Below are 24,274 nucleotides of genomic sequence, written 5' to 3' on the forward strand. Positions count from 1 at the left end.
CAAGTCTTTGAAAGCCAAAACATTCATATACTATCACTAATCACTGTTATCCAGAAAAAATCTATATCGAAATGCTACTATCTAACTTCTATCTTCTATCCCCTCTTTGCTAAAAAAAACACAGTTCAATGCCCCAGCATTTATAGTTTTTCAAATCCGAAGGGCCTCCATCAAAACCCAGCCCTATCGAATTAATACAAGAAACTGTTATTAAACTAGAAAGCAGTTATCAAAAAGAAAGAGCGCCAATAGGCGACGGTTCCGTTTCCAGTATCTTCATTGGTTTTCTCCTTCTCTCCGACAATTTGGTGCACTAGCTTCCAACTCCGAAACGTGGACATGAATTCCTGCGTGGCATGGGAGTATGGGTTTTTCAAGCTCATCAACCGGGCTCTGCATGCGTCTTTCTGCCACCTATACTCCTTCACTTTTAGATTCTGACGTGGCATCAGGTTCTCATTAAGGCGCAACATGGATTCGATGCTTGCCAATGAGGTGAAATCGTCGGCCTTCGGCAATTCTTTGTCTCTGATCTGTTCTACTGCTCCGGTGAAACTCCTGGTTAATACTTCAATGTCCATATTCCCTTCATCAAGTTGTAAGATTCCTGTAGGATTGACAATCTTCATGTCCTTTACCAGCTCCTCATGCATTTCTGTGATCTTATTTTCGATGCCTTGTATTTCTTTGATGGTTTCTTTGTAGATGGACTCCTTCCAGTTCATATTATTTTTCAAAATAAAAAGCATGCAGGGGTCCACGGTCTTCATAGGATTTTCATTCAGGAATTTGAGAACCCCGAATTTTTCAACCTCTGATACTTGGAGAACCACAGCTTGGCAACGTGCTAATTCTGTTTCCCATACTGGGATCAAGGTTTGAATCTCCCCTAGCAGCGCTTCACCTTCGGAGTAGACACTAGCAACTTCAAAAATAAACTTATTTCCCTGGTCTACTATGTTATTCACCCAGTTTTTCATGGCATCAGTTAGCAGTTTTCCCTCTGCATCTGTTTCATCAACTGCTGGCTCTCAACAGAATTTGGGTCGAAAGGTTGTGAAATCTAGATTATGGGAGCAGCCCCTAGGTTGATTAGCGAATTGATGTATGCAGCCATTGTCACCACCATTGCTTTCAATTCTTTCTTTTCTCTGGAATCTTTCTCTGATTGTGTGAGCATGTGGTCAGCAGAAAACTTAAAGAAATTGTTGCTAGTATTCCTATTAATAGCACCTAGTTCAACAGAAGTAACTTTGAACCCTTCATCATCAATCTCCCCAGACTCTTTCTTTTGTTTATAAGTGGCCACCTCTGCTATGATTTTTCCTGTTACCGGGTCTTTGGTGAGACAAGCATCCATTTTCACTTTCTTTGTTTTAGAACCTCTGGCTGTGTATCTAGTGACTATGTCCTTTACCGGTGTGGATATTGGCTGTAGACTCCGCTTCTTGTTGATTGAATTCGACAACCACGAAGGAACAGTAGGAGTAGTTGACATCACCTGAGTAACTCTAGTTGGAGTTAAGAACTTGGGTTGATCTACTTTCGGGGCTTCAATGAATTGAACCTCGCCGTTTGCCCCATCAGGGGAGACAAATTTATCATCTGAATCCTGCCCCTGAGATGTCATTTTCTGCTTCTGGATACTAGGTTGCTTCGAGGCTTTAGACTTGGACTAGGATCTCGTCCTAGGAGCCGTAGCTTGCGAATGGGGAGGGGATCTCACTTTCTTATCTGGAATCAGTGCATCACCTACAATATGAGAAAATGGAATGTCATATTGAAGTGGCCCTGGGGAAGAAATCACCTTAGGAGAAGACTCATTGATATTTCCTCTTCTTTTCCTTTGTAACCAATCATCTGTATAGGTTAATATAGATCTAGCCCTCAAATTAATATCATCTTCTTCCTCTTTGCTCCAGTCTACTGCTAGGAACTTTGCCTCATTTGACTCCTCCCAACCGGGTTCAATTAGGTATGAACCGTCTTCAATAATTCCTTGTGTTTTGAACTTCAATCTGAAAGAACTAATTTGCTGTAAGGTTAATCTAGAATGGTCTTTCTTCAAGACGACTTCTTCATTTCCACAATCTCTCCATAGATCTTCTAGATGAGGAGCAGCTGAAGGGTTGATTTCAAGGCCAAGGGTTAGAGCTGTATATCCCTTACTATCAAAGTTTCTCCTGCTGTGATAGAAACCAAGATTGAATCCCAGCAAATTGTTTCTGATGATGGAAGCATTATTCATATTAGTACAGACTAAGGAGCCCAATTTGATAGGGAAAGCCATTTCCCAATTCTCCTGAGGAAGATTATCTTTGATGACAGAGAAAAGCTGTCTGCATAACTCGGCTAAAATGAAACAATCAAGGGCATATCGGGGTAACTTCACAGGTTCATCTTCAAATCCTCCAACTCTCAAATATGTGAACCTAGGAAATTGAATGAAGTGACTCCCATACTGTTGAACTAGCCTCTGCGATTCAGGAGAAAGTCGCGACATCTGAACGCTTTTCAGAGTCAGATAAACACTTCCATAGAATAAATCATGCACCTTACGGAAATCCTCTAAAACTCTATCTTTCTGCAACAAAGGACAATATTGGAAGACAATTATCTCTTCATTCCATACCCCATGTGGAAGGGTAGTGAGATCACATGTACAGGCAATACAATAAGTTAAATACGAGGCCATATAGAAATCCTCGCAAGATTCTTTGGCACGTTTGAGTTGATTCCTCAAGGAATTGGCGATGATCTCCGCCCAATCCATCCATTGCTCGCCCTTTAAGATAATCTCAATGTACCTATACATCCACTCTTCAAACAAATATACATCAGCTGAACCCTTCACTCTGTGCAACAATACAACCAGGTCATGTATATGGGGTTTCATGTGATCCTTAGTTATGACCTTGGGCAGCCTAGACCCACCTCCATAGTTAACTTCGGTCCATTTCCTAGCAAGGGTGTTTCAGAATACGCTAGGGGTTTCTTGGTATTCGGCTAAAGCCTGAGTGGGTGAGAATGCGGCAAAGGTATTTGCTGTTAATTGTAAAATAGATGAAATTGTTTCTCTTGAGATGGAAAGTATGGTGTTACCATTCTCACTTACTATGCTTCTACTCCTTACATCATAATGGTCAAGGCAAAGTTGCAGAAGCTCAAGGTTTACGAAAGCAGAAGGAAAGGCAGCGGCTTCAATTAACCCACTTGTTAACACTTCCATGCATCCCTTAATCTCCTTAGTATTCTCAAGAAAATTCGTTTGCAGCTTCTCTACATTTACCCCTTCTAAGTTTGTATCACAGATCACTGGTCTCTTACATTCAAGGCTAGAAGCATTGCCAAAAAAGTGCAAGACTGACTTCATTCTCAACAAAACAAGAAAAACCTCTGGCAGACAATCCTTTGAAAATAACAGATTTGCAGAACAAAACAAAGATTTCTAAACTCTCACCTGCTTTTCGCTGAAAACCAAATAACTTCTTCTATCTTCCTTAACAGCTCCTTCTCTTCGAAATCAGCTTTTTGTAAAGTAATTTACAAAGCTACTGAATGGGTTTTATTAAAGGAGAGGTTTACATGCGGAAGTGTTGGATAATTAATAGGCATGATGACACATCACCCCACATCAAGCTTGGCCCGTTCGAAGCATCCTTGCATGAGCTTTTCATTTAATGATTTCTCTTCTCACATGAATTAACAATTATTCATTTCGTACAATATCCGATCATTCCTCGAATCGAAGATCTATTCTTCCACTTCTAATGATGACGACTTCCTCCTCGGAAAAAGGGCAAAATCTTTTGATTCTTGATATTCTGACAAGACCATCAATTGATTGTGAAAAGGCGGCGCACCGTACTTCAAAAATAAATTACCACCGATCATTCCAATCAAGAACTACTTTGAACTGCTTTGAATTGAGATTCAAAGTGCTTCAAAGTGCTTCAAAGAAAGCCACCGCATGAAGAATATTTCCTGCCAAAGAAAAAGAGTTAGTATGAAAATCTTAGGTTGAACTACTTTGAACCAAGGTTCAAAGTGGTTCAAAGCGGTTCAAAGGAAAGGATCACAACTGCGGAAGCTTGCGACTTCGACCAGCTACTTCAAGGGATGGTGAACGCATAAATGGTGAGGAAAAGGCTTCGAACAAAGATAGGTAAGGACTTGAAGGAGGTCCTCAGAAAAAGAAAAGGCGACTCCACACACAACTAACATAGACCAAAATCGGTTTCTTGGGAGCCATTGCATGTTTTAATGACTTGCATTTACAATCCTTTGGCAAAGTGTCATTACATTCAATGCATATGCCTGTAAGGACCAAAATCGAGTTTTGGAGGATGCATTACATGTATTTCATTTAAAAAATAACATGTGATGATGGACTTGCATCACTTAAGTTTTCTATTTAGCACATGTCTAATTACTTAAGTGAATCTCACTTTAGAGGGTCCATTACATATTTACACTAACATATTTTACATATTATGTGTAAATATGTTCCAAAAGTGAAATTTCACTTAAATGTTATAAATTAAAACATTAACGTAAATCTCAACATCAAAATAGACTATAAAGTGCTTAAGTCACTTAAGTGATAAATTAAAAAGCAACTCAACATCAAAATATGACATAAAGTGCACTATAATGACTTAAATCACTTAAGTTATAAATTTATGGTCAAAAAGCAACTTGAAGACATAACATAAAGTGATTTTAAATCATATTTTTCAAAAAGTGCAGCTAAACATCAAAATATAAGGTCAATGTTTAAATATGCAATGGAAGTTGCAAACCCCACTTTTTGGGCACTTTATATCTTTTGACTAACAACTCCAATTAAGCCCCAAGATATCTCGAATCGAAGGTATGACTGAAAGCAAGAGATTGAAGGAAACAAAAAGATAAAAGCAATCCAAACAAACACTAAAAAACACAAAAAGCACTTTGACGATCTCAAAAATCAAGTATAGGCTAACAAACTAAAAAAACGAAAAAAGATAGATGAGAACCTTCTATAAAATGTTTCATTATATGAATTGGTGATGATTGTTTGATCAATCTTGGCCAATCAAATAGTGAGTTACCTCAGAGAAATGAGAAACTTAATTGGAAAAGTTTTAGAGTATTGCCTCCATTTTGTGATGAGAAAATAAGTGATAACCATTATCACAAGAACAAATGGGCACAAGGACTTATGTGCATGAAAAATGCAACATAGTTAGGCATGTGTTCACAATCTTGGCAAAAATATGAATAACGTCGAAATATTTAATGGAACATAAGAGGCTGCTAGACTATATGAGATAAATTAATTTGTTTTGGTATTTTGGTCCTCCCACACTAATATAGATAATACTCATATTATCTAAGTGTACTTATATGTGTTGTTTATACACATATACATGTGCATTACATTAAACTCTACGTATACATATATATGTATAAAGATACGTACAAATATACCTAGGTAACATGGGTATTATTTATAATATAATATATCTGATATCAAATGGTGCAGAATGCTCAGGTTTAAATTTAAAGGTAAAAAATTTATTTCTCTTATTCGTCATATGAATATATATGTATGTATGTATCTTTTGATTAGGTGACCTAGTTAGCTCATAGTGGACACTGTATTATTTAGTCTATCCTAGTCTGCTTTTCCCTAGCTAGAGTGGTTTAGACGAATACATGATAACTCAGTGGCAAGTTGGTGCTCGTGTCGTATTCCCTCTCTGTCAATGCTCCTCCCCCCCCCTTCGTTGCCCGCTTGCAAGGAGAAGAAACAGAGTGAAAGAAAACTTCCAAATCATTCAAATGTAATCATATCAATAACTGTATTTACCAACCATTTCCAATTCAAAGGAATTTATAACAAATAACCAATATTTTCAATTCACGTGAACTCTTAATGAATAAGCAATTTGACCAACCATTTTCAATTCACAAGAAATTATAATGAATAATCAAATTAACCAACCATTTCCAATTCACATGAAATGTCAACGGCTATATAGAATATTATAAATCTTAAACAAAATGTGGGATGTAACACATGTTGCAATATATTGTCCTTAACTCCCTCCTAGGAGAATCTCTTACGCACCTTACGATATAGCTTTAAGAAACCCGAGTGACTTACTAGAGGGGCATCATGCAACGCCCTCATAACCTTGTCTTTCAATTCAAATTGTGGTAAAAGATTGACTTTGTTTTATAGTAAATCACATCATTTATCACAGCATATTGTTGTGAGGTTTTATTCACATTGCCCCATTGCAAATGGGAGCCCCCTCTTTTTGCTTTGGCAATTATAGTAGCAGTGGTCTTAGATGGTTTTAGTTGGCAACATTCTCAAGTGGAGCAAGTAAATTCAAGCAATTTTGGCCTGTTGAGAAGTCAAGTATATATGAGATGTACGTGAAAGATGGGCTAAGCTTCATGGAGATGGAGTTGGAACCAATTGATTTTTGAGGAAGTGAGTAGGAACCTTTTGAAAATCCTTGTTCTAGCTTCAATTTGATCTTAGAAAGCCAAGTTAGGTTCTAGAAGGCAACATTGTTGAAGGTGTATTAAATCCTAGAATTTGGTTGAGTCTAGAATTTATTAATTTTTTAAATCTAGAATTTGCATCTTAACTCCTCTGAAGTTAAAACCTATCTTAGACATTGTAATAGTATTTATGCAAATATGACTTTAAGTATAAAAAATGATACTTAAGTGTTATATTTGTATAAAGCCTCCCACCTACTCAATTGAAAATGACTAGATGTTGAATTGCGGAGCTTGCAAGAAAATTTCCCAAATTGGGTTGGGTTTCTGTCTTCTTTGGGAAATGATTCCCATCTTCACCTGATTTTTGCCTCCTTCAATCAAGCCTTCAAGACATAGCATGACAAAGAACTTTGAAATTTGAGTGAAATAGCATGGGATGGGCAGATTTGATGGTTTTAAACACTCTGTAAAATTTTGGTTCTGACTGAAATTACCTAAGTAGGGGTGGAATCTGCCCCACCTTGGGTATTAATACCCAACATCATGAAAATTCTGCTTACCTTCTAAATCAGCCTCAAAGCAGAACTTGGTCGTAAAGTTCCATATTTCGAGTGAAATAATGTTGAAAAGGGGATGGATCTGAGAGTTTGGCACTTTGAAATCTCTAAAAGATAACTGAGAATACCCAAGTAGGGGTGGAATCCACCCCATCTTGGGTAATTTAACCCAAAACCCAGAGATTTCCACTCCCTTCATTTTGATAAATCTTTTGGTGCCATAAATTTTGTTCACGATTTGGCCCAGTTTGAAAGGGGAAATAGCTAAGTCGATAAAGAATTTGGTAAGAATGACAGTGGTCTTATCTGAGAATACCCAAGTAGGGGTGGAATCCACCCCATCTTGGGTAATTTGCCCAAAGCCTTCAGAATTCTGCCCTATAACTTTGGCATGATTTGAGGCATGCATCAAATTGGATACCCTAAATGAATGATTTTAGAACCTTGAGTCTAATCAATAATGTCAAGAAAGGGTAAATCAGAAGGTTTTTTACACTTAGAGATTTTAATGAGATAACTGAGAATACCCAAGTAGGGGTGGAATCCACCCTGTCTTAGGTAATTCTACCCAAAAGCATAAGATTTCCACCCTAGGTCTAGGCTTGGAGTTCACGACTCGGATTGAGTTACAAGAGGGAAATGAGTAAAGTTTTGGTGTCAAAATCTCATTAAATAGTGGATTAGGTAAGTTCATGTTGAAGGCATTACGCAAGTAGAAGTGGAATCCACCCCATCTTGGATATTAATACCCAAACTTGTCCACTTTCCACCCCCCGTTAACTATACTTATTTTTACTCTATAGATTATTCTTTGTGAAGGTGGGGGGCATGATGAGTTGATAGTTGCCAAGTTGAGTGTCTTGGGGGCATGTTTTCACTTGGCAACCAAGGCATTACCCAAGAGAGGGCAGAATTTGTCAACGTTTTATAGCTGTGAGATATATCATTCTTCTTTGTTATTCCTTCATGTTCATGGAAGTCATATCTGGCCTTTTCTTCTCACTAATTTTTGGGTGACTCAACACCGTTATAGTTTTCCCTGATCTCATGCAAGCTTTCGTCTTTGGCAGTTCATAATAATATCATTGGTTATTGTATGTTCAAGCTATGCCTATATTATTCTACTTCCTTTCATATTCACTTATCATCATGCAGGTTGGGCTATACAAGGTGGCATTGTGGATGACCGATTCTTGCATTTACGATTGTCATTATGTGTACAATAGTTGACTGCATGTATTCTGATTGGTATCTCTTCAGTGTTTGGGGAAATTTTCTCATCATCAATACATGGCAATAGAAATCTTTAACAAGCCGACATATATTATTATTCATGAGTGATACAGTATTGTTCAGTGTTGTTATTTTGTTCATAAGACTGAGATAGTTTAGTGTATATCTTTCTTTGTATTATGTGTTGATGGTACAGTGTTAATCTTGGCTGATTGGTTCAGCGAATCCAGCATGTAAAGCTTTGTATAGGAAGTTTTGGGTAATCAAAGTGATTTATTTTTGGGGTGTGGCTGAGTTTTTCCCTCGAGTAGGAGGGTTTTCCCAAAGTAAATAATCGTATCATTTGTTCATATGATTTTTTGGTTTTCTGTATATAGCATTTATATTATTTTGGTTTGAAAACTTATCATGGTATCAGAGTGAAATAAGAAAACGATCTAAACCAGAGTAGAAAATTGAATTCTAGAAGAATCATGATGTATTGGCGTTCAACCTTTTATTCCTCTGCTTGTAAAATAACTGTGTGATGGTGAAAGATCTATTGGTGGATCATAAGGAAATTTAGGCAATAAGGAGATAAGTATTTGGATATTGATCATGAATTCTATGTAGTTAAATTATGCTATCATATTGAGAATTGTGAATCATGTATGCTTTTATTATTGATCTGTTTATTTTCTCTTCATGAATAGTTTGATTCTCTGAACTATTGCTAATATCCCTAAAATGCTTTCAAGATGGGTCAAGAAGCAACGAACGATAAGAAATTACATGCAAAGTCATGCAAGCTATAGAAATAATCATGGGAACATTGTTTGCAGCCATGGGACTGAATTGGTGGCATATAACTTAATCAAAGAGAGAATCTAATCAGGTTCTCATTGCAATTAGTTTCTATGAAAATGAAGAAATGACATTCAAAGGGAAATTATTCAACTGCAAAAATCAGATTCAGAGGGAGCTTGAGTGGCAGTTGCAAAATGACAAGTTCTTAGTAGAGGATCAGCAAGCTTGTGTAATATTGTGACTGCATAAGCTCATTGTTGGACAAACATTGAAGCCAACTTATTGGTATTATGATAATCAAAGCTATGAGAATGTCGCCGGATGATATTTTATGTGCTTTAATGAGTTCTTCTTTGAGAGGGAAAAGTTTGAGTGGCAATCCCTTGTTAATGAGTTCTTCTCTGAGAGGGAGACATTTGAGGTGCAATTTGTTGTTAACGAGTTCTTCTCTATGAGAGAACTTTGAGGAGCAATCCCTTGTTAATGAGTTCTCTGTGAGAGAAGTTCAAGGTGAGATCACTTGTTAATGCATTCTTCTTTGTGAAAGAAGTTTGAGGCGAAATCCCTTGTTCCACCCTTTAGGAGTAGCCATGGTGGATGTCATGCGAGAGAATCCATGACTTAGTATATTCTTGTTCTTTCACCCTCTTGGAGTAGCCATGGTGAATGTCATGTTGAGATTACAATATTATGTTGAGAACTTGAGAGAATCTATGATGAGATTTTGTTATTGATTTATTGTTGCAAATTCTTATGTGTGTCATGTTAAGAGATGGCAAGACATTTGAATGATCTCTCTCATGCTAAGAGGGAGTTTTAATGTTTTATAGCTGCGAGAGATTTCATTCTTCCTGCCGTTCCTTCACGTTTGTGGAAGTCATATCTGGCATCTTACCTGTCACTAGTTTTTGGGTGATAGTTTTTCTTGGCATTGTGCAAGCTTTCTTTAATTGATAATAATATCATCGGTTATTGTATGTTCGAGCTATGCCTATATTATCCTACTTCACTTCTTATTCACTTATCATTATACAGGCTGAGCTATATGAGGTGACATCATGGGTGATCGATTCTTGCATTTATGATTTTCATATGTGTATAATGGTTGACTGCTTATGTTTTCATTGGTGTCTTTTTAATTTTCGGGGAAGTTTACTCATCACCGATACATTGTAAGAATCCGATCCCGATGAAACAATAATATGATCAATCAAATTCAATATAAAGTGAATGCTTGTAAAGAAAACAATTCTGAGAGCACATTATTCTCCAAAATGCATCATACCAAGTACTCAATTCTACTATTGGATTTGGTGGAACAACTACTTGGTGAAGTAATACACTCAAACTCAAGGTTTGAATGTTAAGTATATTGACTATGTGAACAAAATACAAAAATGGAACAATAATGGAACTTGGATGAAGCCGTGGATGAGCGGCTATCTATGCATCTCCAGACGGGCCTTCTCTTGAGTGAGTACAACTTCTGAAACAAACCACACCGATGCCACTACTGCCTCGTGTTGACTACTGGAACCGACCCTAGGAGTTGGTGTATTTGGCCGGAGACCTCATTAATATCCTGGAGTTGACATCTGGCCCTGCAATCTTCCTAGTCCCCTATGGAAGACTCATACTTGAGTTAGATGCTTGTAATGAACTCGAACTCGGCAACTATGCTAACCAGATGCCGTTCTCCCCTTTGGTTACCTCGCTGATCAAACTCTTGGAACTGCTTTGCCTTGCAACCTATCAGCGGTGACATGACTAGAGGGAATGGATGTTACTACCTCCCGACTGATATTGACTCGGCCACACCCTACACATCTACTGCATTGCGTATAGTATTGACTGCACACTACTACAATCCCCCCGCCGATATTGATCAAAGGTCTACAGGTGGGGTTCTATTAGTTATATCGGTAATACCATCTATTATTATTGATGTTGTATGCTTCCATAACCACAAATGCATAGGAGACTAACAAACAATTAATCCACCAAATATCAAAGAACTTAGGGCTCGTTTGTTTGCAGGAATTTGACTAGAATAGGAATTGAGAATTAGAATTTATTTTTAATTCTTTGTTTGGTGCGCCAAATCAAAATTAAGAATTGGAATTCGTATTCCCATTTTGACGCCAAAATGAGCATGTGTTCATTCTCAAAAATACTTGTTATTGGAATAGCTATTCCTATTCCCATTTTAACTTTTTCATAGTTGATATAGTTTTGAAGTCCATTGCACTCCATTGCCTATTCGATTTTGACATCCACTTGAATCTCAACATAGTTACACCGCCCTAGGGGACGGGGGGACGGCGGAACGGGGGGACAAGTTTCCAAGATGGGGGGATAGAGGGGCCTTAATTTGGGGACGGCGGGGGGACGGCGGCGGGGGACAAGAGGGGTGAATATATCTATGCATATGGTACTTAAAAATGCTAGTTATGAAAATATGCATTGCAATATAGGATATAAATATGTAAAAGAGTGAATACTTGAACATTGCATTAAATTGGAACATCGAACATTAAACATAAATAGTTGAATTTGCAAATAGTGAATATCAGGATGTCCCCCATCCTCAGTGGAGGTGGAAAAATCTGGTGGCGCCGTTGGGGACGGGGAGACGGAGTCCCCAAGTCTCCGGTGCGTTGAAGTCTCCGAAACGTTGGGCAAAAAAGGGGGGGACGCGTCCCCGCGTTACTGTGAATCTCAACAACCTTCACCACTATGTTATCAAGCTCAGGTAGTTTGTTTGTTGTTCCATTGCACATGTTTTCCATGATTGATAGACACTTTCTCAAAAATAATAATCAGCAATCTCTCTTCCCATTTCTGTAATTTCTAAATCTTCACAAAAAATGTTGAATGCAATTATCTCCATTTCTCCCTCACAACGCTCAAAATATTCGATAAGAAATCTTGTTGTTTTGAAATTATAAGAAGCGATGGACAATTTGAACTCTTGAAAGAGCACGTGCTCACCCCTCCAATATGTTCTTTATATATTTCTCTACATTTTCTGATGGTTGCACATTGAGGAGCTTCAATTATAGAGATCATTTCATTGATATTGTGGAAATCGCAGAGGGTGTTGATCAAGCACGAGTACGATCATGTGCGTGTGTAATGGCAAAAATCAGCTGAGCTGAGGAGAACTGAAAAATATTAATTTACATTCCAAGGAATGAATAAGGTAGAATTTGCTACGAGTTCTTCACCATTTGCCCTTTCCAAATCAAATGATCACTCCGGTATTGTAGAACCAAATAGGGTGTAGAATAACAAATCCTATTCCTATTCCTATTTCTATTCCTATTCCTATTCTCAATTCCTATTCTTATTTCCTATTCCTACTCCTATTCCTCCTTCCTATTTTCAATTTCCTATTCCCGCAACCAAACGGGCCTTTACAAGTGACTCCGCTGTTAACCAAATTATTTTTGAAAGAAGGCTTGGCTGAATCACCATGTTACTCTGCCAATTTGTACCTGGACCTGGGCAATCTTAGAAGAGATATTGGGGCTACGTGTAGTCTCCCAATCCTTCTTAAGGGGTTTTGTCCTTAAGAAAACCAATCACATTTAAGCAACCAAATTCATCTACAATTTGTTGATATATTTTCATGGTGTTAATCCCAAGGAAGCTCATTGCTCCTATAACCTTGATATGTGGGGGGGAGTACAAACAACTAGGCAATGAGGGATAAAAGCCATTTTCGTCTGTTAGTCACTTTAGCTACTTTAGTTATAAAATGACTTTAAGTCATAAAGTAACTTAATAAATCCACTTTATAATATAAAGTGACTTAACTATAGAAAAGCTCCTCAACTTAAATATTTCTCCAACGAAACCAAATAAATTCCTGTGACTGGTTGGCATGCTCAAGATTAATGTCGTTAGCCTATCCAAATGGAAAGATAGACCAACAAGGCACCAATAAGGCCTAGTGTAGAGAAGTGGACATTACAGTCCTCCCTTCCCGAGATTGCTTGCCCTCAAGCAATCTCAGTGCTAGATGCTACAACACTGATTCGCCCTCCCAAGTGGCATCTTCATATGGCAAATCTTTCCAGCGGACTAAATACTCCCTGATGGAACTGTTATGCAACTTCCTCTCTCTGATCTAAATCACCTTGGTTGGAACCAATACCAGTTTCCCCTCCACATCAAGTGGGGGCAATCCAACGGAAGGCGCTACATGCTGACCAATCGCCTTCTTGAGGCAAGACATGTGAAAAGCATTATGGATTATACTATCATCTGGCAAGTCCAATTCATAAGCAACCTCTCCAACCCTACTGGTAATGTGATAGGGACCATAAAATCTAGGCTAGACCTTTTCGGATCCACTCTTCTTCAAGGAGCTCTGCCTGTAAGGTTGGAGACGAAGGTAAACCATGTCACCTAACTCAAAACTCCACTATGGCCGGTGGCGATCAGCGTACATTTTGTGCTGATTCTGGGCCTGTAGGATGTTCTCCCAAAGAGATCTAAGAATGTCCTGTTGATCCTGTATCCAATCTCCAACTAGCAATGCTCAACTATCCTGTAAGGCCAGATCTACAAACGATAGTGGTTTGCTGCCATAGAGAGCTCGAAACAATGTCATCTGGATGGACATGTGGTTGGAGTTGTAGCAGTACTCCCCTAGATATAACCATTTAACCCAAGCTCTCTATTGCCTTGCTACATAGTTCTGGAGATAACCCTCCACCCATTTATTTACTATCTTAGTCTACCCGTCCGTTTGTGGGTGGTAACTCATGTTGGATGTCAATTCCTTACCTGCCAATCTGAATAATTCCTACCGAAAAGTGCTAAGAAATTTGTTATCCCTGTCGCTCACAATGGTCCAAGGTAGACCATGTAGACGAAAGACCTCTCGAAAAAACAACTCGACTAACCAACATGGCATCTAACCCATCCAGATTGTTTATGGTCCATCTATAACCATGTAGATTGGTTATGGCTCACAATGTCCATCTCTAATAGCATGTAAGGTTTCCCTCACTTCCCGTTCCTATTCATTAGCACTGTGAGCCATTTGAGTGACCTGTACCTGTTCAACCTGTATACTTGTCTCAAAGGTTAGCTCCTCATCAATTGTGTAAGTGTCCTCAATATCAATCTGGTCTGAAGGTCCTACCTGTTCAGGTCAGATGTGACTAAAATTATATGGCTCCCTATTCATGCCTGACATTTTGTCATGTTTTAACTAGTTTGCAATTCCAATAGTTTATCCACAAGTTGGCAAGTCTTGTGGCTCTGATACCACTGTAAGAATTTGATCTTGATGAAACAATAATATGATCAATAAAATTCAATATAAAGTGAATGCTTGTAAAGAAAACAATTCAGAGATCACATTATTCTCCAAAATGCATCATGCCAAGTACTCGATTCATGTATTATTGGATTTGCTGGAACAACTACTTGGTGAAGTCATACACTCACACTCAAGGTTTGAACATTAAGTATATTGACTATGTGAAAAAAATACAAAAATGGAACAATAATGGAACTTGTATGAAGCTGTGGATGAGTGGTTGTCTATGCGTCTCCAGTCAGGCATGCTCTTTAGTGAGTATGACTTCTGAAACAAACCACATCAATGCCACTATTGCCTTGTGTCTACTGTTGGAATTGACCCTGGGAGTTCGTGCATCAGGTTGGTGCCCTCCTTAATATCCTAGAGTTGAAGTCTGGCCCTACGATCTTCCTAGTCTCCTACTGCAGACTCATACCCTAGTGAGATGCTTGTAGTGAACTCGAACTCGGCAACTATGCTAACCGGAGGTTACCTTGGTGATCGGACTGCTAGAATTGCTTTTCCGTACAACCTATCAGTGGTAACGTGACTAGAGGGGATGGATGTTATTGTCTCTCGACTAATATTGACTTGCCCACACCCTGCACATCTACTATATTGCATACGGTAATGATTGCACACTACTACAATCCCCTTGCCAATACTGATTAGAGCTCCACGGGTGGGGTTCTGTGAGATATAATGGTGTTATGATATGTTATTACTGATGTCATATGCTTCCATAACCACAAACGCATAGGAGACTAGCCAACAATTCATCCAACAAATATCAAAGAACTTATAGGTGACTCTACGGTTAACCAAAGTATTTCTGAAAGAAGGCTTGACTGAATCACTGTGTTATTCTGCTAATTCGTACCTGGACTTGGGCAACCCCAATCTCCCAATCCTTCTTAAGGGGTTTCGTCCTTAAGAAAACCAGTCACATTAAGCAACCAAATTTATCTTCAATTTGTTGATATATTTTCATGGTGTCAATTCCAAAAAAGCTCATTTCTTTTATAACATCTATATGAGGGGAAGTAAAAACAATTAGGCAATGTGGGATAAAAGCCATTTTCGTTTTTTAGTCACTTCAATTACTTTTGTTATAAAATGACTTTAAGTCATAAAGTAACTTTATAAATCCACTTTATAAAATAAGTAACTATAGAAAAGCTCCTCAACTTAAATATTTCCCCAACGAAACCAAATAAATTCCTATGATTGGTTGGGATCCTCAAGATTAGTGTCGTTAGCCTATCTGGATGGAAAGATAGACCATCAAGGCGCCAAGAAGGCCTAGTGCAGAGAAGGGGACATTACATACATGGCAAGAGAAAGCCTTTAAAAAGTCAGCATATATTATTATTCATGAGTGATACACAAAGTGGTGGTTGATGTTGCTATTCTACTCATAAGACTGAGATAGATCAGCGTATATCATTCTTTGTATTATCATTGTGTGTTCATGGTCCGATGTTAATCTTGGCTGATTGGTTCAGCGTATCTAGCTTGTGAAGCTTTGTACAGGAAGTTTTGGAAGAGCACACAATTATACTGAGAGGGGGGGTGAATCACTATAATAACAAATTATACAATTTAAAACTTTTACCAAAACAATTGCCACAATAACTGAATTAGACAATTATGTACTTGAACACAATAACACAAGATTTACATAAAAACCCAATGCAAGAGAAAACCATGACACTTTAAATACTTTTATATAAGCTTGAACCTTTTACAAAATGCTTATAGGCTTTGACTCCCGTTAGAAGCTACAACTCCCACAATTCATAGGCTCCGACCCACTAGAAGCACCTACTCCCACTTCTGATTTGAAATCTAAAATTCCACCTTTTATATGGTTGCTAGCTCAACCTGGTGATGGATATAGTTTGTTCTTAACTCTGAAAATATATTTTCCTCTTTTTGTCAACCTTCAACTCTGTAATAAAAATTTTCTTTTATATTCTTCTTCCTCTTATTTCAGATGAACATACATTTCAGATTTAAAAATCTGAATATATATATTTATATATTTTTTACTTCTCTCTTACTTTTATTTTTATTCCATCTGCTGACTTACTTTTTCAAATAAATAACATCTTGTAGTGAACAAACTTAGTGACTTTATTGAAGTTCTGATATCTTTGCTAAATATCTTTTTATTACTTATAGTATAGATTCAATGCTGATTTCAATGTGTTTCATTATAACACATACTTATTAGTCCATCAATGACGATATTTAATCAATCTCCGCCTTTTTCATTGATGGCAACCTCTCAAATATATGATCTTGATTATGCATGGCTCCCCCTTTCTTCATCTCTCTCCCCCTTTGTCAGCAATGGCAAAGGGACTCAAAGGCTAGAGACATGCTCCCCCTCAGCTCATGCTTCTTTAAGAAACTTTCAGTGAATGGATGAGTGACACTACTCCCAATTTCTCCCTTAGGTACTCAAAAGTCTCCTTTGGAAGGGGTTTTGTAAATATATCTGCAATTTGCGCCTTTGTGTTGATCTTTTCCAACTTGACTTGCTTCTCAAGTACTTGTTCCTTTAGAAAATGGTATTTGATTGAAATATGTTTCATTTTGGAGTGCATGACTAGATTCTTTGATATGTTGATTGCACTTGTGTTGTCACAAAAGATAGGAATAGGATGCCCAAATTCAACTTTTACATCTCTTAAAGTTTGTTTCATCCAAATCACTTGTGTACAACTAGCTACTGCTGTGACATACTCAGCTTCTATGGTAGATGATGCAGGGAGACAAAAGATGACCAGTGCCAAAAGCACACCCAGTTATCCAAGTCATCTGTAAGAGTGAACACAGTGGAAAACAACACTAACAATGAACGTAGGAGATAGAGGTGCCAACTGCATCATATATTCATCAAATTGTCAATATACATGCCCAATTGTAAGGCCTTTTGGGTTACTGCCAACATACAATTCAAGATCGAATCACAAAGATCAAACTTTGCATTTTAGCTTTACTTCTGCTCTTCCTTGCTACTTTTCTTTTTCATTCTAACCTCCTCATCGATGCCCTAACACTCTACCCAAAACCTTATTAAATACACGTACGGCCATAGGTCAGCTTGTTACAGATATCAACTAAACAAATCCTTACATTAAATGCCAAGCAAGCCACAAGTCGGCTCTCAACGAATACCTATCACCAAAATAAATGCAAAGGTCACCTTCAACAAGAAACCGCACATAGACAACTCGGCGAATGAAGACTCCATCAAAATGTTGCAACTCGACGAACTCAGCAACACTCGACACTTGAAGAAACTCAGCAACCAAGGAGAGCTCGGCAACCAAAAAAAGCTCAGCGACCAAAGGATAAATCACAATCAAGGAAAGCTCGGTAACCAAAGAAAGCTTGGCAACCAAGGAGTGCTTAGCAGCAACTACGAATTCAGCAAACATAGAGAACTCAACAATGGAAGACATTGCAACTCGGCAGCAACTAAGAAGAAGGAAAGCATGCAGCATAGCAATGCAACCCAGGATGCTCCTGCATTAGTAAATAAGGTAATTGATCCTTGCTTCTTGCTTAACCATGATGCTAGACTATTACCAAAGAAGAATGCACCTCCACTTGTACTTCTATTGTCATCAAATTTACCTCCCAAATCTGCATCTGTATAGGTTGTGAGTGGAAAATATTTTCCTCTTGGATACCATAAACCAAGATCCATAGAGCCTTTTAGGTACTTAAAATTATTTTAGTTGCTAGAACATGAGTTTCTTTTGGCATTGCTTGGAATCAGGCCACAACTATAATAGGTTGCAAGATATCAGGCCTTGTAGCTGTTAGATATAGTAAACTTCCGATCATGGATCTATATTGGGATTGATTTACACTTGGTGATTCATCTTCTTTACTAAGCTTACATCCAGTAATCATAGGAGTGCAATCTTCCATTCCAAATTTCTTCAACATTTCTTTGATATATTTACCTTGAGAAACGAGGATTCCTTTACTTGTTTGTTCTATTTGCAATCCAAGAAAGAGAGATAATTCTCCAAGCATGGACATTTCAAATTCTTGTTGCATGTTCATGGAAAATTCTTTACACATTTGATCACTTACCCCTCCGAATATTATGGCATCCACATATACAACTACTGTTAAAAGTTTGTCATTTTCAGTTTTAATGTATAGATTACTATCTGTCAATCCTCTTTTGAAACCTTAATTCTGAAGATAATTATCTAATCTAGAATACCAAGCTCTTGGAGCTTGTTTTAGTCTGTAAAGTGTTTTTCTCAATTTGCATACTTGATCCTCATTTTCAAAAAGTGTAAATCCTTCAGAAAATTCAACATATACTTCCTCTTCTAAGTCTCCATTTAAAAAAGCTGATTTTACATCCATTTGGTAAACTTTGAATTCTTTATGGCTTGCAAATGCTAGGAACATCCAAATTGCTTCCAATCTTGCATCTAGAGAAAAAGTCTCTTCAATATCCACTCTTTCAACTTGACCATAACCTTTACAAATGAGTCTTACTTTGTCCTTAATGACTTCTCCATTTTCATTCATTTTATTCTAAAACACCCATTTGGTTCCTATGACATTTTTATCTTTTGGCCTTGGAATAATTTCCCAAGTGTTGTTCTTCTCAATTTGGTTCAATTCTTCCTCCATAGCTTTTACCCAATGCTGGTCTTTATTGGCTACTTTGAAGTTCTTTGGTTCTATTTTTGATAAAAGACAAAAGGTGTGCATGCTCATCATTGTTTGTTGTTCTTCTTCGTGTTTGAACTTCCTTTTCTAGATCTATTACCAAGTCTTTTGGATGATTTCTTTGGACAAATTTTGATGGTGTTTTAAAAGGAGTTTTTGCTGGTGTCTTTGAAAGAATTCTTGCTGGTGTCTTCAAAGGTGTTTGTTCAATTTCTTCTTTATCTTTTGGATCTTCTTCTTGACATGTATGTGGTATTTTTGTATTTTCTTTTATCTTTCCAAATGCTTCATCATTTTTTGCATTTGAGCTTTCAACAATCTTGTGAAGTCTTTTATTGTAACATCTATATGTTTTACTTTTAGATGAATATCCAAGAAAGATTCATTCATCTGCTCTAGCTTCAAATTTACCCAAGTCATCTTCAACATTCTTATATAGCATGTACTTCCAAAGATTCTGAAATATTTGACCGATGTTGGTCTTCCTTTCAATAATTCGTAAGGTGTCTTGTCATAATTTATTCTTATTTTTACACAATTCAAAATGTAGACTGCTGTATGTACTGCTTCTTTCCAAAATATATCGACCATATTAGATTCATTAAGCATTGCCCTTGACATTTCTTGGACTGTCCTGTTCTTTCTTTCAACCACTCCATTTTGTTGAGGAGTTCTAGGTGCTGAAAGTTGTCTTTTTATTCCATTATTTTCACAATAAATATCAAATTCATGTGATGTGAATTCTCCTCCTCTATCCGTTATAAAACATTTTAATATTGTATCCATTTCATTTTCAACTAGTTCTTTGAAGGCTTTGGACTTGTCAAGTGCTTCTCATTTCTTTAAGGAAGGCTACCCAAGTCATTCTAGAGTAGTCATCAATAAAATAATATGAAATATCTTTCTCCTTGAAGACCTTTTGTCCTGGTTGGTCCACATAAATTTGAATGCACAAGTTCAAGTGGCTTTAATGTAGACTACTACTTAGTTTTGAATATGCTTCTTGTTTGCTTTCCTAGTTGATATTGTTTGCAAATATTGTTTGAAGGTTTTGATAATTTTGGTATGTCTCTTACAGCTCCTTTATGACTGATTTTGACCAAGTTGTCAAAGTTTAAATGCCCCAATCTTTTGCCACAGCCAATTTTCATCTTGTTGAGCCAGGAAACAAGTCTCATTTTTTATCTCTTGTAGAATTTATAAGTTGCTGTTCTATTTGCATTAGCTATCAATTTCCCGTCCTTAATTTCACACCCTTTAGGATGAAATATTACATTATGACCTTGATCACAAAGCTGACTTATACTTGGTAAGTTTTCTTTTAATCCCTTTACATATAGGACATCCTTTCTTTTGGATTTTCCATGATCTAGACTAAGAGTTCCTTTTCTTTTTATTTTTCGTTTTGTGCTATCACCAAATTTTACAGACCCATCGCTAATTGGTTCAAATAAAATTAATTTTCTCTTGTCCCTAATCACATGTCTTGAACACCCCCTGTCAACACACCATCTATCTTTCTTATTCTGTGCATGCAAAGCTATTTGAACAAATAGAGACTTTTCTTTCTTTTTCTAAACCTTCTTGTTAGTATGATTTTATTTCTTTGTTGGATTTGTAGGAAAAGTTGTTCTACATTGATGGGCATCATGTCCAAAGTTATTACAATTTTAACACAGGATATCAAGATTAACCAACAGAGCAAAAGAATTGTGATTCCTGAAATTTGAAGTGCTGTTTTCTTTGCTTCTACAGTATAGTGCTTTATGACCAAACTCGTTGCAAGAGTAACAATATCCATTGAAGGTGTAGATGAAATGTTGTCTATGATATGGCCTTTTCCTATCATTCATATCATGTTGTGTTGTTCTACATTCTATTGCTTTGTGCCCAAAAAGACTGCATGAATAACAATAACCATGAAACGTACTATGAGGTTTGTGCACATCCTTGAGTTTGTATTCTTCTTTCGATGTATCATTTTCAGCAACTTTAACACCTTCTTTAATGAATCCTTTGAAAGAATTGTTACTATTTGAATTTCTTTTGAAACCAACTCCTCTTTTGTTGGAAGAGGGTTTTTGACTGTCTATGATTTCAATTAGGATTTCTGAACTTTTCTTAAACTTAATACTGTCCTTCAGTTTGATGGTGCCTTCCTCCAATTCCTTTTTCAATTTTTCAATTTCTAATTCCAATTTGACACATTCTTCTGTTTTGGATTTCAGCTTATCTATAACCTGTTTCATTTCATCATTGAGAGCTTTGAGCTTTTCTTCTGATTATGCTTTACATTTGCTATTTTCTTCTTTAGTTTTTTATTTTCCTTATATGCATAATGGAGTTCTTCAAGATCAACCTCATCATCCTCATCACATGATTCGTCTTCTTCATCCTCGTGATTATCACTGAAATCAGCTTCAGCCATAAAGACAACTTCATCCTCCTCATCACTTGACCAATCCTCACTATCTTCATCCGACAAGCTACTTTCCTTTTTGAAGTAAAAACTCTTTTTATTCTTCTTTTGAAATTGTTTCCTTTTACTAAATTTGTTGTTCTTTTTCCATTTCTTCTTTTTGAAAGCTTCATTTTCATCTTTGCTGGAGTCACTATTGTTTAAAGGACATTTAGATGCGTAGTGGTATGACTTTCCATGATTAAAGCATTTGAACTTTCATTTTTCTTTTCTGTTCTTTCCCATTTGCTTTCTCAAGTAGTAATCTTCTTCTTTGTCTGATTCACTATTTGAGCTCACTCATTTTTTTTTGCTTTTATTTTTCTTAGATGCTTTAAATGTTATTTATTTCTTTGATTCATTGCTTCCGATTCTCATTTCATAAGCGGTAAGAATTCCATGCAATTCATCTTTTGTCAATTTATTTAAATCTTTTCTTTCTTCAATTGTAGATATCTTAGAATTAAACTTCATAGATAGCGATCCTAAAATCTTTTCAACTATAATACTTTCTTCTACTTCCTCACCAAGAGCTTGCATAAAATTGACAACATCATCTACATGATCAAGAAAAGTGGCTATGTTCTCATCTTCCTTCATGTTGAGACCTTCAAATACTTTCCCATGAGTTTGAAGTTTGGATTTCTTTACATTCTCGGTTCCTTCATAAACATTTTTTACTTTGTCCCAAAAGTCCTTGGCCCATCTATATAGTGTGTAACTTTCGAGAATATTGATTTGACAAGATTGCACAAAATTGCATGTTTTTCTTTGGCATTGTTTTCACATTTTCTCTTTCTGGCTGTATCCATTGGTGGGTTTTGCAGCGGTGCATAACCATCTACAATTGATTGCCAAACATCGAAACCAATAGCCATCAGATAAGTTTCCATTATTATACTCTAGTAGGTATAATTCATCCCATCAAACATTGGCATTTTGTTTTGAAAAAATTCGCCCATTGTGCTCTTTTAGATCTACCTTCAAGCAGTTAGGCTTTATAGAATACCAATTGAAGAGTGCAGGATTATACTGAGTGGGGGGCTCAATCATTATAATAACAAATTTTACAATTTAAAACTTTAATCCAAACAATTGCCACAGTAACTGGATTAGATAATTATGTACTTAAACACAATAACACAAGATTTACGTGGAAACCCAATGAGGGAACAAACTACAGCACTTTAAATACTTTTATATAACTTTGAATCTTTTAGAAAATGTTTGTAGGCTACGAACTACAAGAGGCTCCAACCTTGTTATGCAAGCACCTACCCACTGGAAGCACCTACTCCTACTTTATATGGTTGCTTGCTCAACCTGGTGATGGATATAGTTTGCTCTTAACTTTGAAAATATATTTTCCTCATTTTATCAGCTCTCAACTCTATAATAGAAAAAATTCTTTTATATTCTTCTTCCTCTTATTTTAGATGAATATATATTTCAGATTTGAAAAATCTAAATACATACATACATACATACATATATATATTTATTTATTTATTTATTTATTTATTTATTTATTTATATTTCTTTCTTCTCTCTTACTTTTATATTTTTTCCATTTGCTAACTTACTTTTTCAAATCATTTCTTCTATTATTTATAACTCCTTACTTTATTAAAAAATCGTGTGTTTTAAAAGGATGTCTTTGAAAGGTTGATCGAAAAGTGCAAAACAGCAAGAGACATAAACACAATAGTTTATCGTGGTTCACCATGAATCGTGGCTACGTCCACATTGAGAGCAGAGGAATATTACTGATTGAAAAGATTGAGTTTACAAATGGATGCAATCCTTAGAAGGGGCTGGTTGGTACAGGCAAAGGTGAAACATGACTGGAAAAGGAACACTCTTTCCATGGAAAGAGGGGGTCGTAGGTTCATAATTGACCTACACACCCAGATGGTGGGAGAAGATGTGGCGTTGTCAGACTCTAAAGGCGAAGGAGACAACGAAGGAAAGAAGGATGGAACCCAATAAAGAAGGAATCCTGAAACTACGAGGATCCAACGATGATGACTTGGACTCAGTAAATGGCCTATTCCATTGGCAAATGGAGGGACTATGAACTCTTTTCGAGTTGTCACATGTTAGGGGTGGAGGGAGTAAGGAAAATGAAAAGAACAAATTTCTGACAAAATACAGATAAGTCAACGAAGGGGAGGCACCGATAGATGAAACACCTGCGCATACATTCAGCAATGAGAAACCTATTAAATATGAAAAACCCAAGATGAAGACTGTGAACTTAGGAGACGAAGCCAACCTTAAAAATATTTTTGTGAGAGATGATTGGAATCCTATACAAAAAGCAGTAGCCTTCAAAATATTCATGGAGTACAAGGATGTTTTCACATGGATGTACAAGGACCTAAAGAGAGTGCCACCAAAATTATGTGTCCACCGGATCTCATTGATACAAGGTGCAATGCTCATATAGAAGCAACCGTACTGCATGAATAAAAACTATGCTGCATGGGTCACGGACGAGATTAACCGAATGCTCGATGCAGGCATTATCTTTCGAGTACAAACAAGCAAGTGGGTGTCTCCAATTGTGATATCACTGAAAAACGATATTACTCAAATAAGAATGTGTGGATTTTTGCTATTTGAATGCAGTAACAAATAAGGATCCATTCCCAATACCGTTTACTGACAATATTTTGGAGGAAGTTGTCGGGTACAAAATATACT

General features: G+C 36.8%; 1 long non-coding RNA gene across 2 annotated transcripts in view; it reads right to left on the reverse strand.

The window, feature by feature from the left end:
• LOC149547199 (uncharacterized) overlaps positions 1-24,274 on the reverse strand; it is a 96,444-nt gene that overhangs the window by 16,569 nt on the left and 55,601 nt on the right. The window lies entirely within an intron of this gene.

This window comes from Cupressus sempervirens, chromosome 7 (genome assembly GCF_028749045.1).
Source record: "Cupressus sempervirens isolate cs-2001-9-10 chromosome 7, ASM2874904v1, whole genome shotgun sequence".
Classification (NCBI taxonomy): domain Eukaryota; kingdom Viridiplantae; phylum Streptophyta; class Pinopsida; order Cupressales; family Cupressaceae; genus Cupressus; species Cupressus sempervirens.